At 45.1% G+C, this 13310-nt stretch overlaps 1 pseudogene; it reads left to right on the forward strand.

Moving 5' to 3' along the window:
• The first annotated feature begins 1029 nt into the window (after nt 1-1029).
• LOC115908851 lies at nt 1030-12626 on the forward strand (annotated as a pseudogene).
• The last annotated feature ends 684 nt before the right edge of the window (nt 12627-13310 follow it).

Here is a 13310-nt window from a genome sequence, read left to right on the forward strand (position 1 = left end):
ACTGCTGTGTTGCTGGACTCCAGATAATGCATTTATGCAATGGTTTAGCATTTTTGGTCCAGCTTTGTTACTGACAACTTTGCCGTGTGAAATCCCATTTCTCTTGCTAGGTTGCATATAAGAATCCAGTGGTTTCAAAGAGCAGATCTTAAGTCTCCAAGACAACCCTGCAGTAACCAATTAAGTAAAAGCAAGATAACAAAACTACCATGGCAAGAACTGATTGAAACGGTCTGTTGCTTCAAGGAATGAGATTGCTACAGGGGCGAAGATGTCTTATTGCAGTCCTTGTAAGGTCTGCCTGGCACTGCAGTCTGTACTGTGAAATTCCAGTTGGCTTCATGTAGAATCAATGACAGTTGGGTTGTTAATACCCAGTAGTTAATTTGGAATCCTGTTTTTTTCTAATTACATCATTAAAAGGACATGAGCTGATCTCACTGCAGCCCAAGCAGCTGGAACAGCCTGGCAAGAGCCTGTCTCTGAGGCACAGATATCAAAGCACTGCTCACAGGTCTCCCAGGGGGTGGGGAGAGGTTCTGGGGTATTTTCATCATGTGCATAGTATAAGAAAAGATCATAGGAAATAAATGTGAGGGAGATGGAACTTCTTTGGCTAAACCATTCCTGATCACAGGGTGTCTCACCTCTTCCAAGGCTCCTGTGATGGTGGTTTCATCTGCTCCCCACAAAGTCTAATGTGAGCCCTTCCTAATTGTAACCAATATATCTCCCTTACTGCAACCTATCATTTCTTGTCCCCTGGCAGACACAGATGATAGTTTATTACCTTATATACTGCACTTTTACCTGTTTGAATGGTATCATCATGCATCTCTTCCATTTCCCCCAGACTAAACCAAGTAATTTTTTTTTCTGTACCTCCTTGCAGGGCTCATTTGCTGTACCTCTGGTTGTTCTTGCCACAGTCCTCTGGACTCTCTGTGCTCAACAGCCAGAAGTCAGGGGGCAGGGGCCAGGCAGTGCACTGCCACAATTAGTACAGAGCGGGTGATGTGCAGGTACCATATGCAGAGAGTGTGTTGGGAGGCAAACAAGTGCCTGCTCTCACATGATTTACCTACAAGCAAATCCTCCATCATCTTCAATGCTACCAGAAGGGACAGTGTGCCTACAGTGCTTGGTACAGGTGTGATCAGATAAGGCTCACAGTCCCCCACTGCCCCTGAGTGTGGTCCCACCAGCACAGGCAGCACAGAGCAAGAGGAGCTCAGGGACAGAAATCTGTGTGGCTTGAGTGAAGAGCAGCAGAAGTCCAGTGCCCTCAGGGCAGTGCCGTCTGCAGTGACCAAAATAACAACCTGGAAGTGAAGCCCCATTACCACTTGGAAGCAATTTGCAGTGGACTGGGAGCTCCTGTGGTGACAGGGAGCAGCTGTGTCCACACATGGTGGGGGGAATGTGGCACTTGGGAGAGTGCTGCCTGTCGTGGGTGAGATATGTGGGCAGCAAATGCTTCAGCCTTTCAACCAAGAACAGAGGAAGGCTCACAAGATTATGTGCATGGCAACATTTGGGGTTGATAAGGAGAAGGCCTTTGCTTTCCAAGCCTCTCAGGTCAAGGTGTGCAGAGTCTGTGTGGAAATGCTGTGTGAGGAACCACCAGCCTCTGAGAGGAGGTTTGGGATCCTTTCCAACTGCAACCACACACACTTCTTGTCCTGCATTTGGCAGTGGAGATGTGCCAAGTAGTTCAAGAAATCCATCATCAAATCCTGTCCAGAGTGCAAAGTAATATTCAAGTTTGTCACTCCCAGTGTGTACTGGGTAGAAAAGCAGAAGAAAAATGAGCTGATTAAGGAGTTTAAGCTGAGTGGGGAAAAAGCCCTGCAAGTACTTTGAAAAAGGGAGAGGAATGTGCCAGTTTGTATGAAAGTGTCTTTGGAAAGAAGTTTTGCAGGGAACAAAAGGGCTGAAGGAGGTAACAAAGTCCTACAGAAATGTTGGCTTCTCTGAGCAATTGTTCTGTATGCTGGAATGCACAATTGGGAACTACTCTTCTCCAAACGCAGTGACTGCCTCAACACTGTGGCAGGAGCCCAGGCTCTTTGTTTCCCTGTCAGCTGAGCTATTTCCATGTTCTGACTCATCCACGGCTGTTTCTACACCAGTAAAAGCAGCAGCATTTGCAGCATTGTTCAAGTCCTCACAGGTGAAAACAATTATGAAGCAAAAGTTTCCCCACAAGCTGCACCAGTCATGCTGAGTTTTTCACTTTTCCCTTTGTGGGTGTTGCTTCATGTGTGCAGCTCTGGGTATGGTTCTCTAGGACAGAGGCACACAAGTGACAGGAGGCCACAGTGATCATGTCCAAACCTGCCTTTCCTCAGGAACCTGGTGCCTCACAAAATGTCTCTGAGTCAATCTCAGGACTGTTTCTTGTGCTGCCTTCACCTTTCTGCATGCCCCATGCCTGTTGTGAGTGCAGCAGTCACTTCCTTCTCCCTGTCCTGTGTAGCTCCTGTTCAGGCAACCTTTAATTGCTACTTCTTCCACCTTCTTTTGAAGAACAGCACTTACATTTTATTTCCTTCTGGATAGAAAGTATAATTCTTTTCAGCTAGTTCTCTCTTCCACTTTTGTTAAATCCCCGATGAGTTGGTCTTAAACTGCTGAGCCTTGCTTTCCTCTTCTATAAGACAGGACAAGCGCAGCACCCAGAGGCTTGTAAATCCTGTCATCTGTGCTGCTGCAGCAAAAGGCATCGTCATTGAACACGTCTTACAATGAATTGTGTTGCCATCAGCTGGGGATCTAGGAGGCAGATATTATTGGGAAGTACTGCTAAATGTTATGAACAGAACTTTGTTAAATTCTATCTCTGTGGAGAGAAAAAAAAAAGAAGTTACAAAACCGGTCAGACCAGGGTGGCTGCTGAGGTGCTGCCATCCTGTTTGTTATGTTAATTACAAGTCCTTAGAGTTAATAGTTCCTTTTGTATTGGTAAAACCCTAGCCAGGGCATGTTAATGGCACCTCTCCGCAGACAGAGGAGGAGAGAAAAAACACGGGGAGGAGGAGGGGGGGCGTTACACTATGTAGATTTCGGGACCAGTGTACTATGGGAAGTCAAATTTACCATAAAAACCCCCAAAACGACGAGCCAATCGTAAAGTTAAGAAATTAGAGCGATTCCTGGACGTGAGGAACAGAGTGCTAGACCTGCAGAGATGTTGGGAGACCTTTGTGCCCCTCGCCCTGACGGCAGCCAGCCGGGACCGGGACCTGGAGCCGGGACGCGGCAGAAAGTCAGAAACGCAGGGGTCTTTCCCAGACGGGTCTGTGCAGCAGGCGGCTCCCTAGCTCGCCCCCTAGTGGACAAAGCTGTGCAGATCCTTTTTCTCTGAGCCATGCTGGGAAGGAATATGAGGGGCTGCGGAGTGCTCGGCTTCCCGCTCTTGAGTTGGTCGCTTTTAATAAAGGCATTAAAGGGAGAGATGTCACCCGCCCTGTTTTATCTCAATCTTCCTTCATAGCCCACAAAACAGTCCGAAACCTGTTGCAAAGTGCTGTAAAAGGCGCCGTAAAGCACGACTGTTGCAAAGCTGCCATAAAGCGCGACTATCGCAAAGGTGCCGTAAAGCGCGACCGCCGTGAAAGGTGTCGTAAAGCGCAGCTGTCGCAAAAGATGCCGTAAAAGCGCGACTGACGTGAAAGCGGCCGTAAAGCGTGACTGTCGCAAAACTGTCGTTAAGCGTGACTGTCGTAAAATCTGTCGTAAAGCGTGACTGTCGGGAAATGTGTCGTAAAGCGCGACTGTCGTGAAAAGGTGCCGTAAAGCGCGACTGTCGTAAAATCGACCGTAAAGCGTGACTGTCGCAAAAGGTGTCGTAAAGCGCGACTGTTGTGAGAGGTGCCGTAAAGCGCGACTGTCGTAAAATCGGCCGCAAAGAGCGACTGTCGTGAAAGGTGCCGTAAAGCGCGACTGTCGTAAAATCGACCGTAAAGCGCGACTGTCGTGAAAGGTGCCGTGAAGCGCGACTGAAGTAAAATCGGCCATAAAGCGCAACTGTCGTAAAAGGTGCCGTAAAGCGCGGCTGTCGTAAAACTGCCGTAAAAAGGGGAAGAGGCACAGAAGAGCCCAAGAATTCTGTTACCAAACTCCTCAAAAAACCTTTCAAAACACAAGAGCAGAAGTTAAAGATATTTAAGGAAATTTAAGGAAATTTAAGGATATTTAAGGAAAACAACTGTAGGATGGAGCCCTAATTTATCTCAATCCAGTTCACTGATCTTGGGTTGAGAATATTTTAGGGCTCCCCAAAAATCATGCCTGACTGATATGAATTTTTAGGGATGCTGAGCAGTGAGTGGCTCTGGGTTTGGGAAATATCCATCTTCAGGTATTCTTTTTAATCTCTTTATACCTCAGTTTTTTAATCATTCTGGTGGGGAGTGAGAAGCAGCATTTTCCTGCCTCCCATCACATGCGCTGCTGTTGAGGAGGCTTCACTGCTGCTGCTGCTGGCAAAGTGGGGTTTTTATTTGAAGGGCTGAGAGTTTCTAACCTGCACTTAGATATATAAATATTCCAGCCAGCCACAATTGCTTTACATCCTGAGGGTTTGATTCATTTTCCTTCCACTTGAAGAAAACATTGGGAATTCAGCATCCTTCAGAAAGGATGCTGTGATCTATTTTAAAAATATTAATCACAGCAGAAGTGATGGAGAGCAGCATCTTCATTGCAGGAGGCTGTTGAGGAAAGTGATTCTTTTTCACGGTCAGGAGGAATTTGGAGACACAACAACAAAGCACATCCTTTACTAGAACCATGGCCATTCCCAAGGGGGAAAATGCCATTTTTCCAGCTGTGATGGACACAAAAAAATGCCAAAAATCAGCAAAGTAAGGGGCAGCAGAGGAGAAGGAGCTGCCACTGCGCTCTGGGCAGGCTGAGGGAAGCTGGGGCAGGGAAATCCCAAATCCAGGCACTCAGCCTAGAGCTGAGGATCCCTCCTTTGGATGGAAAAGCAATTCCTGTGCCTGGGCACTGAAAGAGGCAGATACTGGGGGATTGCTCCTCAGCAGGAGGAACTTTGTGAGCAGCCAGGGCAGCCAGAGCTGCTCCAGGAATGGATTTGGGGATGAGCTGGGAAATGGATTTGGGGATGAGCTGGGAAATGAACTTGCGGATGAGCTGGGCTCCCTTGCTCTGGGAAATGGGTTTTGGGTGAGCTGCAGTCTGGATTTTGGGATGAGCTGGGCTCCCACACTTCAAAAAAATGAGTTTTGAGGATGAGCTGGTCTCCCCAACTCTGAGAAATGGATTTTGGGATGAGCTGGGAACTGGAATTTTGGAATGAGCTGGGAATTGGATTTTGGAATGAGCTGGGAATTGGATTTTGGGAATGAGCTGGGAATTGGATTTTGCTGTCTCCTGAGCAGAGTTTAGTCAAAAAAAATCCAAAGCAACAAACCAGGAGGCTCGGCTGTAAATTTTATGATACTCACTACAGATTTTAGAGTTTGCTTAACTTTCATGGGCTGCATTTTCCTCTCAGTGCTACTGCTGATCATATTGACAGACAGGCTTTGACAGTCAGACCTCCCAAAGCTTTCATAACTCGGCTGGACTCTAAAATTAGAAAGCCACAGTCACCAAAATATCATTTTAAAGGGGCATTAGAGAAACCTGTGTGAGTATTTGGTATCCTCACAGAAAAAACACATTGTCGAGCAATGTTTTACATGTTTAGAGAGAATGCAATCCATCAAAAATATGATTTTGAATGATAATTTAAAAGCCTCTTCAGACAAGCAATTCCTACTTCCTCCAAGCTTTAATTCCCAGCAATGGACACAGAAATTTTCAAGGACAGGAGGAAGAAAAACCAGAAGGAGCTGGTGGTTTTAAGGGCAGCAGTTCACAGGGGATTCAATTTAAATGCTAAAGGTTCCACAGCAAAAGTCACTGTACAGATTGACTCCATCACAAATTCATCAGTACAGCAGGTAACTCCAATATTGCCACCACACAAAAAGCTCTGCAGAAGGACAGAGTTCTACTTCCGGAACTCTTTAATTTACAGGAACCATCCATGGAATGGTCAATGTTAAAAACTTCCTACACTTTATAGCATTTTGTGGCAGATGTTTCTGAGTTGCTGTGCAAATTTCAATCCTAATGCTTGGCTTGCTGGGCTGTGAGCACACACTGACAGCTCAGTTTGCCATCAACATAAAATAAAATAAATGGACTCAATAAATAGAGATTTTCATCAACATAAATAAAAAGGGAGTTTTCAACATAGCAAAGGGCAACTTTTTATATTGACTGCCAGTGATAAATGTTAAAAACACCCACAACCCAAAGCTGCCGGTGGAATGCCCATCGGGAGCAGATTCCAGAGTTGTGTGTTCCTCCTGGAAATTAGGCAGCTCCAGAGCTGCAATTCTGTAATTCTGCTTTTCGTTTGAAGGCAGTATTGGACTCACCTGTGGCATTGATAAATCTGGGATTGAGAGATCTGCAGGTGACAGGGTGGGGCTGGTCACAAGCTGGGCTGGATCTTGGAAATCTTTTCCAACCTAAATAATTCTGGGATTGTGTGTGATTTAATCAGCAGAGTTTTTCTGCAATTAGAAATTGCAGAGCAGTAAGACAGTGGATCTCTGAAGGCTGGAGGCAGCTTGCCTGTGTCTCTCTGTGCAAACTGTTCTACTGAATGTCTGTTCAAGGACCCTCCAGAGTGATGAATATGCCAAGTCACTCCAAGGTATTACATGAAAAGAGACCCTGGCACCAAGTTTGGCTTGCCAGAGACTTGAAGACATTTAGAAATGCTGTCATGCAAGCCAAGATGCAGCTCCAAGTTCTTTTAATTCTTGCACTGATCAGACAACTGCTGGATGCGATAAGGCAAGGATTTCAGCTCAAAATGGACTAGGGAACAGGAGGGGAGAGGAGAGAGACAGGAGACACATACCAGCTAGGAGGTGCAGATGTTAAAGCTTTGATGTTCTCTCCTTCAGTGGAAAGAGTGGAGCCAAGATTAGCAGCATTGTGCTGAGTAATGGCATTATCCTGCTCAAAACACCAGGAGATGCAATTGTTGTGAATGTCACTGTGTGAGTACTTGATTGTCCACTCACTTTGCTCTGTTTGAAACCAGATGAATATCTGAGACCAGGATTGCACCTTTTATACTTGACAGCTGGAGCTGGTTATTGTTTTCAAGCAAAATGCCTTCTTGCTGGGGTGGCACTCCAGTACCTGTCCCAGAGCAGGAGTGTGGTGTAAGCCAGCAGCTCCCACTGGAGGAGCATTTCTCTCCTAGCTGTGCTCTGACTGTACAGCCCTGGTGCAACACTGTCAGCATCCCAGACATACCTCAGACATGACACTGGACAGCACACCTGAGCCTCCTTGCTTTCACAACCATGACAGAGCAGGAGAATGAGCAAGACTCTGGAGGGATTCAGGGGTGTTCTGTATGTCCCAGAGAAGCTCTTGTTGTATATGAGCTCTTTCCAATGTAGCACTAAATGATTCACATCTCTCCTGCTGCTCATTGCATCTCCAGGGGAAGATGTGAGTGCAAGGAGTGGCTTGTTCTGGTGGCTCTCTCTAAAAAATATGTATTTAATTATCTTGTAGGAGACAAGATTGAAAAAACAGTCTCACTGCTCTGGGACAGAAATCAGTGGAATTTACCATGAATCCCAGGTCCTGGGATCCTGTTCATTTTGCATTCTGAGATCAGCTTTGAGAGGATTCTGCTGTCCCTACCCAGTAAAGTTCTTCCATTATTGTGACAACCAGCTGTGCTGTGCCAGGAGAGAAGCTGTTGGCTCTTGCTTTCACCCCTGGCACTGTGCTGCCCTTTGCTGCCACAGTGAAATTGTGTCCATACCTTCTGTCAGCCTTTTGAGGAAGCTTTTATTGGGCAGGGATGAGGACCAGCACTGCTGGGAGATGGTGAGGCTCAGCCTTCCTGAGGAGCCTTGTCCTGTTCTCCCTGAGGTCCCTGCTGCTGCAGCTACACAGTGACCAAATCCCTGCCTGCACCAGGTAAGGCACAGCTGTGTGTGTGATGTGTGGGCCTGTAGGGCAGAGACTTCAGAGAGTGTCAGCCAGATGACCTGAATATTCCCTTTCCTTGTTGGCTCTACATTCCTGAGAAAAAATTAAGTTATGATGTGGGGTCACCCTGCAGTCCTGCTGTTTTGGTGGCAGCTGTGCTGGAAGATGGAGTTTCACAGTGACAGGAATAGACATTTATCTCAATCCAGTTCACTGATCTTGGGTTGAGAATATTTTAGGGCTCCCCAAAAATCATGCCTGACTGTTATGAATTTTTAGGGATGCTGAGCAGTGAGTGGCTCTGGGTTTGGGAAATATCCATCTTCAGGTATTCTTTTTAATCTCTTTATACCTCAGTTTTTTAATCATTCAAGTGGGGAGTGAGAAAGCAGCATTTTCCTGCCTCCCATCACATGCGCTGTTGTTGAGGAGGCTTCACTGCTGCTGCTGCTGGCAAAGTCTCAGGTCAGAGCTGCACCCTCAAGTGCCAGAGCTTTGTGTAGCTTCTCCTTCACAAACCACACAGATCAAGTCAGGCCTGTCATAGTGAACAGGCTCAGCACAAAAAGCACTCTAATTCCACCTGGTGATGCCTTCATAAGGGGCAGCTCCTTATTAATGAATGGATTTCCCATGCAGTGAAACACATTTCTGTACTTCACAAATTGTAAAGGGATCTGACCAAACACACTGCATTGGGAACAGTGAAAAACACCCAACATGGATCAAAAGCATCAACATGCTCATAAAAGGAAGGAGGGATTTATCTGATTAATTTCAGGAAGATGTCATGAGTGTGCCACAGACAGACCATGCTCAGGGCTCCACAGGGGTTTGTGGGAGTAAATAGAGAACACAACTTACAAACTGTGGGAGAAAACTCAGAATCTGTTTCCTGAGGCAAGACCATTTTTCTGGTTCACTGGGGAGAGCTCCAGCTTAATCAGGGAAAATGACACATTATTCCTGATGTTCCTGAGGAAAGAAATGAGTAAGACCGAAACATTTACTTAAAGAAAATATATTCTGGATCCTATGAAGAGTCAGACTTCATCAAGACTTTGTCTCCAATAGCCACCAGCTCTGTATTCAGTCCTCTCTAATACACTCCTAGGGTGACATGGGGCCTTGGGGAACTTGTCTAAATGATGAATTTATTCTTTAGATGAGAAGTGTTCAGCTCCTGTGTGTTTTTATCTTGACACAGTTTTTTAGATGGGTGCATTATCCATGGGAAGCTTTAGTGGGTTTTGGATACTTGCAGATATCCTATACTGCTCTGTGATCAACTGGCAGTAAAGCTGGAGGGATTTCTTCCTCTGAGCTTTGAATGGTTATGTTTCCATTTCACTTTCCAAATCTGAACAAAATTAGAATTTCCAATTTCAAAAGCTCTCCCCTTTCCTTTATCAGCAATAAAGAAGAAAAGGGAACGCTTGCCTGGCCTGTTCTGCACTACTCATTATTTTACACAAATGTATCACTAGGTTTCTCTTCTTCATAAAGTCTCTACAGACAGGCTTTTAAACTGTGCTTCTTCTGATAGCTTTCATTATTTTCAACACCTAACATATAATACTTTTATGTCTCATTTAGTGGAAAACTGTAAAAATCAAATTTCCGTTTAAAATATGAAGCCTTGTTAACAGTTTTTTTGAAACAACTGAAATAGAGAAGTCATATGAATCATCGCTTCTCTTCTATTACTTAGGAAATAAAAAGAATAAATGTCTAGAAAATGTTTTCTGTAACCTTTTTGAAAGAAAAATATTTCACTGACTGTAAAATATGTGCTTGTTTGCCTGCTGAGGACAAGATTGGTTGGATGGTGACTCAGGAGCCAAAGCAATTTCAAATGAGAGGTGGGTTCTGTTTTATAAACACAAAAATCCCAAGTGCTGTGTGTGGCTAGAACTGTCTCACAGAGAAATTGAAATTTTTATGATCCTAGAAGATTAAATGAGAGATTGGTGCAATAACTCGATTGGTTTAATGTATGCTTTGTTTTGGATAACATAAGAGATCTTTTGCTGCCTAAATTGAATGTAACACTTTTGGTCCCTTTTCTTTTGATTTTGTGCTGTGAGTTCAGTAACAGCCCAAGTTTTCTTTTGCTACTCCCACTGCCCAAAACCTGTGTATATAACCAGAAATACTGAAAAATGTTAACATTTCTGAGATCCTTAATGTTTATTCTTGCAGAGAGCTCCCAAACAGACCAGAATTCATCAGAGATACAACAAATCCCTTTGTTGCTTTTCCACTGGTGCCATTTTAAAAATAGTAACATTTTTATTGCAGCGCTTCTGAGGGAAAGGGGCTCCTTTACCCTTCAGCAGTCAGACAGATGTCTCCAGTCCTTTGGCTGCTGCTCTCACACCGTGCAGCTACTGCCAGCACACAGCCCATGGATGGCACCATGACATGGGAGCTGTAGCAGATGTGTGCACAGAAAAAGGGACAGGTTCAGTGGGGTTCTACTCTCAGAGGAAGGAAAATGCCCACAGTCACCACTGCAGTGTCAGAGCAAATCTCGGGGAGGTTTAAAGCAGCTTGGAAGGACTCATGGAAACTGTCTGTGGTGACTGCAGCTGACAGCAGCTCCCCTGGCTACTCCTAAATCCCCTACACGCCCTCTTTACCACAGCAGGTCCCATGGGGGTTTAAGCTCTCCACCTCCTCGGGGAAGATGATCTCCCCAAGCCCTGGGCAGTGTTTTTCTCCTTGCTGCCACACTGTATCAATCTCATTTGGCTTTTGTTTCAGGGGATGGGGTCACAAAAGCCTCCTGGAAACTGGTGCTGTTCGAGGTGACACACAGAGATGATGTCAAATCACATTTTTGAGTTGACACCTCTGCCCCACAGCACTCACACGACAACATCGTGGTGGCTGAACTGGAGCAGGGATGGAGCCTTGGGAGGCTTGCAGGTGGGGGAGTTGGATGAACTGCTACTGAATAGCTGAATGATCTCTTACAACTTCTCGTCTATTTAAGCAGGCTCTGAAGTCAACTCTTCAGAAGTAAAGGCTGGTACCTGCTGCAGTTCTATGTGCCTGCCTGTCTTTTGAACTCCTTCAAAGAGGCCCTTGTACTTTGTCAGGAAAATGAAGAGGGAGATCCCTGTGTAATCTCCACCGATACCTTTCATTTCCTGAGGTAAGGATGCACGAAGTGTCCTGGGGAGAGAGTGCCCTTCCCCTCCTGACACAGCAGGGGCTCCTGTGTAACCCTCCCGGGCTCACAACAGACACAGCTGCTTCCCCTGCTCCTCAAAGTGCCAGCACCGTGTAGTTCAAATAATTTACATCTTGTTAATGTAGTTTTTTTTTTTTTTCTGAGATAAAACCACATAAATGTCCATGGAAGACTCAAAACGCCCATATTAGGAAAGAATTTGAGTTTCTAACGCCATCCTCAGCATGCACAGTCAGAATTCCTCCATGAACAATGAGAGAAACATGGCTGCTTTCCTTCAAGTGTTTTTCTCTTACATTATTACTTTCAGTTGTTCATTAGTCCTGTAAAGTCAACCAGCCATTTTGTTCCAAATATTTGGCTAGGTAATAATTCCAAGAAAATTCTAGTGGTTGTGTATTGATCTGAATAAAAGTATGGAGCTTTGGAAAAGTAGAGTGGTTGGATGGAGTGTTTGATGCAGAACAGACAGCTTGCCTCAAATTATCAGAAATAAACATTTAACAGAGCACAGAAACGACTGCAGGACTTCAGGAGAATAAATAACCATTTGTAGATTGAATACTGGCTGTTGTATCACTGCTTTGTGGGGTTTATTAATGACTGGCTCGGTGAGAGGAGCCCTTTTGCTGCTCCTCCACAATCAGAGGAGGCACGAGATAGATGTGGTTTACATTAACCTAAAGTTAGAATTCATGATGTAAATTGCAGAAATAGACATGAATACACAAGAAATGAAAAATGTGTAATTTGAAAAACGTGTTCAAGCAATAGCTGCACGATATCCTGCTTCCCAAAAGGTTCAGAGGAAGAGGGTTATGGGTAGAAGGCCTAATGGGGCTGTTTGTTTCCTGAGGAGCAAAGCATTCTAACATTCTACATTCATGAAAACTGAGAAAACAATTACTTTGTTGTGTATGGAAACTTTCCAGAGAAAAGGAGGCTTTAGGGTGACCTCATCTCTGGAAGTCCCTGACAGGAGGGTGTATAGCCAGGGCGGGGTCAGCCTCTGTTCCCAGGTAACCCTTGGAAATTATCTAACATTCCTAATTAATTATTTTGACTAACTTTTCTAATTGATATTAAAAATTATATATATATATATATATATGTATTACTGTGACATAACCAGCAACATGACAAGAGGACTTAGTCTTAAGCACTTAGTCTTAAGCTGTCTCAGGGGAAGTTTAGGTTGAACAACAAGAGTAATTTCTTCACCAATTTAGCTATTAATTCTTCTAACCCTTTCCTAGCTTCTCATTTTTATGTGTATTGTTTCTGCCTTACCAGTCAGGTTTCAGCTGTCTCCTTACTGGTTCTTCTGCTTTTGTCCCCCCAGGGAAACTATTTTATTAATAGCTCTGAGAGCTTGTACTAGCCTGTATTCATTAGTATGGGCCTTCTTTATATAATACTGGTAGGGATATTATATTCTGACTCACATTCCCCTAGTAATCCATGTTGAACACATATTTTTCACAAAAAAGGTGATTAGACACTGGAATGAGCTGCTTGAGGAGGTGGAGTCACCGTCCTTAGAGGTGTTCAAGGAGACACTGGACATGGCACGCATGGTCTGTTTGAGATGGTGGTGTGGTGCTGGGTTATGGGTTGGACTCGATGATCTCAGAGGTCTGTTCCAACCTACATGATTCTGTGATTGCTGGATGCCATCACCGGAGCCTGGAGCAGCGCTTTGCCCCAGGGTGCTGTGCTGCACGAGGGGAAGAGCCAGGCCTGGAGCACTGCTCCAAGGAGCACAGGAGGGAGAAGCGCGTGAAGACAGTGCACAAATGGGAAAACACTCCCAGCACTAAAGGGATTTCAGCATTTATTATAATAAAAAAGGGCCTAAAGCATGGGGGCTTGCAGGCTGGGCAGGAGCGCTCCCATCAAGGATGCTGCAGCACCGGTGCCGGGTCTTCTTGAGCAGTGATGTCCCCAGTGGAGTGGCACAAATTCACTGGGTCAGATGCCCCTTTTTAACCGGTTTTTTGTCCCTTTGGGATGGTTTCTGTTGGGATCCTCCATGTGCATGAAGGTTTTAGACCTTGATTGGCCA

The sequence above is a fragment of the Camarhynchus parvulus genome, chromosome 13 (assembly GCF_901933205.1).
Source record: "Camarhynchus parvulus chromosome 13, STF_HiC, whole genome shotgun sequence".
NCBI classification, from domain to species: domain Eukaryota; kingdom Metazoa; phylum Chordata; class Aves; order Passeriformes; family Thraupidae; genus Camarhynchus; species Camarhynchus parvulus.